Source organism: Nannospalax galili, unplaced genomic scaffold (genome assembly GCF_000622305.1).
Source record: "Nannospalax galili isolate Female #2095 unplaced genomic scaffold, S.galili_v1.0 scaffold1174, whole genome shotgun sequence".
NCBI classification, from domain to species: Eukaryota; Metazoa; Chordata; class Mammalia; order Rodentia; family Spalacidae; genus Nannospalax; species Nannospalax galili.
In genome coordinates this window covers 124,552-129,721 of record NW_008335361.1, presented here as the reverse complement: position 1 = coordinate 129,721, position 5,170 = coordinate 124,552, and the positions used below count along the sequence as shown (strand labels likewise).

Sequence of the window (5,170 nt, the reverse complement as noted above, 5' to 3'; positions counted from 1 at the left end):
TTGACTAGATATATATTTTGTTCCTTAAACTAATTGACTAGACTATGACCTTAGAAATTTTAAGATTATGTGTATGTTATTTTTGTCTCATCCTTTATATATCATAACAAACCTACACAGACTTTCATTCCTTGCTTAGGCTTTCTCATTTTTTTCTATTTTGGAAAATATCTCCATTGAGGTTATGGGACCTTTAGGCCATGGAGCCCTGCCGGAAGAAGTACATCACCAGGGACTGGCTTTGAGAGTTGATAACATCACTCCACTTCCAGTTCACTCTCTCTGCTTCCTGTGTGTGGAGGAAATATGATCTCTCAGCTTCCTGCTCCAGCAGCCTGTGCCCCCACCGTTATGGACTCTCTCTCTCTCTCTCTGGAACTATAGCCCAAAATAAACTCTTTTTCCATAAGTTGCTTTTGGTTGTATTTTACCACTAATACAGGAGGGAAGAACATGCACCCTTGGACTCCTTCACTATTCATATGGGAGGTAACCCTGACCTTCCCCTGGATTCCCTTTCCCCCAAGTAGAAGGGTGCTTGAAGATGGTGAACAGCACAGACAATAAAATGCACAAAGTAAAGCAAAACAGTTACATGCCTACTGTGGTCACACTGTAATCTAGAAGTAATCTAGAGTAATCTAGAATGATTAATGAAACCAGACAGTCTGTCATACAGTGAGTATTAAGCAAGTCTTCATTTAAAATAAGAACTGTGAGATCTGAATTTCCAAACTTGAGACTCAAGTTTGGAATCGCGATGTCAGACTATAGAAATGGAACCCCACCTTCAGTTTGTGTTTGAGGATGATAATTCAACAAGCAAGTGCTTGGGAGTCACACAACATTTATCATCAGTTTTGCAAAATATCTAGGATACTTTGCTCTTTTTACACATATCAGAAAGAGAAGTGTGCCTGCCTGATGTCCCCCAACATTTAATGGCTAAAAAGGGGCGTAGAGGCCAGGGACAGCCTTGAAAGAAAGCAAAGGACGGGAAAGGAAGAAGCTCAATCCCAGCAAAGAAGAAAATACGCAGACAACAAAGAGATCCTTGGGGAAGCAGCTCCTACCAGGTCGCCCTCAGGTTAAAGGGCTATCAGAGGCCACTGTTCTTTCTTTCTCCACTAATGTCCCCAAACACAACTCCCAAAGTCCCCCTCAGTGACATAGAACCTACTCAGCAGCATCCCGTCCTTGACCGGCTCCCTTGGGAGAGTCAACAGAGGCCCCCCAGGGTTTCACCTGCCCTGTTACAATGTGTCAGTCACTCAGTGTCTAGTAACTACCTTCTCCTTTTGTCCTTCCACATCTAAACTGGCCAGGTCAATGAAGAAGAACGGAAATCTGAGATCCACCCATTTGCACATCTGTAAGTCTTCTAGGGCAACGGTAAAACCTTTAGGAAGTGTACACTCCTTCTCTACGACATCCTGGGACTTTTCATTGACCTTTACCAGTCAAAGAAATTGGAAACAGCTTCTGTGAGGAACCTCCAACCTAGGTAACCAAATACTCTGGGTTGCACAAAAAAATAGAATAAAAATCTTCGATTAAAAATTCTCTAAGGAAGCTTCTAGAAAAGCTACCCTGTTCTTTGTGCTCCACACTCAAGTGCCTTTCTTTCTATCCCATCCCACCCCTAAATCATCATGTTCAGTTTCTCCAGATCCAGAGAGATGGTCATGGTAGTCAAGCAACGGGTGCTGGAAAGATCCATTGGTGGCAGGAAGCTAAAATTTCTGTTGGCTAGAGAGACCACACAAAAGTCTTTGTGGAGCCTGCATGACCATCCTACCAGCTCAAGCTGTCACAGCCCCCAAGTAACCTAAGCATGCATCAGGTTCCACACACACCTTAGGAGAGATCCTGCTTACTTTTGGTGACCTGGGTGGGAGCAACTGAGGGAGTTTGTGAATGATGAGGGTTCAAGGAGGGACAGGATGCTTCTGTACTGAGACAGTCAGAGGTCTCCATCCTGGGAGTACAGCAGACTCACCATCAGGAATGGCCATCAGGGGTCTGTCAGACAAGCAGGCAAGTAACCAACCACACTTACTTAGAAGCTGGGAGAGAGAGAAGGTTGGTTAACTATGAGAAGACGTCATTGCTTGTGAAGAGTTTTATAATACAACTGGGGAGCTAAGAAGAGTGAACGCATTTCTAACATGAACCACTTTTGCTTAATGAAGACAGAGGACTAGAATACCACAGACAAGGAGAGACACTGCTATTGAGTTCTTTCTGGCAATAGATACTTTGAGATGGCCTGTGTGTTGGTGGCCTATCGTGTGGATAAAAGGAAGGGCAGAAGCAGATAAAACACCTTGCTATCTCCATGGCTGTCATCACTGGTCATGAGAATGTCACCATTCATGAAGTGAATGAACAAGAAAAACACAGCCCTTAGAGTAAGAGGACATGTGGGACAGTAGCATCATCTGTTGCAATTGTGGTGTTTCTTATGAGGATGGTGGGGTGCATCATTGACCTACCAGTCCTTCACCCCACTTGCATCCACACATTTTCTGAGGTCTCATCTTGAGGAGGGGAGTCCATTTCATGGTCCCTTCACTTGGGTTTTGCGAGTTACTGTCTTTGGTCAATGATAGAAGGGCAGATGTGATAACATTTCTGAGCCCAGGCTTTGAAGAGGTGATGAACCATTGAAAAGGTCCACTGGGTGTCACTGGGTGATGAACATGTCCTGGTTTTCCCAGGAGGATGAAATGGGAATGGAGCAGAATCACCCCAGACAACCCACAGATTAACAGAAATAGAGCTACCCTAGCCATTCCAGGCATGGCAGAGCCCTCCCCTCCCCCAGCTAAGCCCAGCCACCTGCTAACACACATGATAATGAAAGAGTTCTGGTGCCAGTAAGATGGCTCCAAGTAAAGCACTTGCCATACAAGCCTAATGACCTGAGCTTGATCCCTGGAACCCATGTAAAGATGGATGGAAAGAACAGATATCACACAGTTGCCCTCTGACTTTCCCATGTATGCTGTGGCATACCCATGAACAAAGAGAGAGAGAGAGAGAGAGAGAGAGAGAGAGAGAGAGAGAGAGAAAGTCACTACATGCAATAATAATTTTTTTAAATATTTCAAAGAAAAGGGGCTGGAGAGATGGCTCAGCGGTTAAGAACACTGGCTGTTCTTGCAGAAGACCCAGGTTCGAATCCCAGCACCCACATGGCAGCTAACAACTGTCCGTAACTCCAGTTCTGGGGGATCTGACAGCCTCTTCTGTCTTCCGCAGCCATTGCACGACATGAGTGCACTTACCTACATGCAGACAATACACACATACACATAAAATAAATAAATAAAATATTGAATACTGAATTTTGGAGAAGAATTTCACATAGTAATGGCTAACCAATACATAAGATTTGCAGATAGATCAGAAAAGAGTGACGTGCTTTTTAGTGTAATAATAGCAAGGCCTATCCCTTCAAAGACATACTAACAAGCGGAATGTTTTGAGATCAGCAAGGACTTAGCAGGTAAAAGGACTTGCTAGGTTAGCATGATGACCTCAATTTGATCCTGGGAACCCGTGATGAAAGGAAAATCCTCTGAGTCTCCCCCCCAACCCCCCCTTTCTCTCTCTCTTTCTCTCTCTCTCCGTCTCTCTCTCTCTCTGTGTTTCTCTCTCACACATACACACACACCCTGACATCAAATTTCTTAATATGCTTCAGACCAAAGGTCTCCTTTTTAGTTTTATTTACTATTACTGTGTGCATGTGAGTACAGGTGTGTATGCCGCAGCACTTGTGTGGAGGTCAGAGGACAGCCTTCAGGAATCACTTTGATCCTTCCACAGTGGGTTCTAGGGATCAAATTCAGGTCATCAGACTTGTACTGCAGGAGTGTTTACCCACTGAGCCATCTAACCAGCCCCCATGGGGCCTCTCTTGTAAAGGTCCAGGTAGTATAAACTCTATGGTTTATAAGCCCATAGACTCTGTCACTACCACTCAGCTCTGCAGATAAGTACAAAACAGCCCTGGAAAATAAGTGACTCCTGGTAGCTATTTTATTGAAAGATACTGAAATTTTAATTTTGTGCAACTTTTGTGTATTATGACATATTATTCTTTCTTAACTACATAAAAGTATGAACATCATTTTGTTTTTTAATTTCTGGGAATCAAACACAGCCTTGAGCATGCAAAAGCTCCACTGAGCTTTTTCAGCCCTAAAACCCATCCCTAATTCATTAATCATACAAATTGGATTAAATACTAGGAACATGAATAAGGCCAAACATCAGGGAATTGGGGCTAGAACACTCATGTGGGAACAGAAGACTCAGCTCCTCAGATGCATGAGCCTTGTGAGTGCTGGGAGTTGTAGAATATTCTAAATAAGGAGAGGAAGCCAGATTGTGGTCAGGAGTGGTTACCAAGAACTTACTACAGGTAAATTCTCTAAAGAACCCCTGGGAATCACTGTGATTTCTTACCTCATGCTAAGTAAATAGTCACTTTTGTAACTAATTTAGAAATAGTAATTTTGGTTCTTCTTAAAAAGAATCCCCAAATCGGAAAGCGTTGTGCTCCACCAAACTGGAGTCTTCCTCTGAGAGGGAAGCAGCCATTTTGGGGAAGACGCTAGCAGCATTTAATCCAATTGAGAATAAGTATTTCTTTTTCTGAGCCAGAAGTTCCACTCCAGTACACATGCCAGAGAAATCCCCAGGTGTCCATATGGGGAGTGTATGAGATGTCTATTAAATCAAGGTTTGTGGTAACAGGGAGCTGAAGGTACTCTGGAATCCATCTCTGAAAGAACCAGAAGGTTCAGTGTGGCAGATACACTATGGAGTGGCACCCGGAGAAATCAGGTGAACACAAAGAAGTACGGCTGGGTGTTTGCTGACTGCCATGCTGGAAAAACAGCAGCTCTGTACAAAGTGAAACAGACATATGTAACGCTAGAATGTGAACTTCCTTGTGTTTTTGTTTTTGTTTTTGTTGTTTTTGAGTCTCTCTAGGTAGCTCCAGCCTGACCTGGAACTCACTATATAGCCCAGGCTAGCCTTGAACTCACAGCCATCTTTCTATAACTGCCTTCTCAGTGCTAGGATTACACGTATGCACCATCATGCCCAGCTCAAAACCTGAATTTCCACAGCAGCTGTATGGCCATTTGAAATG

General features: G+C 43.6%; 1 pseudogene; it reads right to left on the bottom strand.

The window, feature by feature from the left end:
- Positions 1–790: 790 nt before the first annotated feature.
- LOC103731647 lies at positions 791–898 on the bottom strand (annotated as a pseudogene).
- Positions 899–5,170: the final 4,272 nt, after the last annotated feature.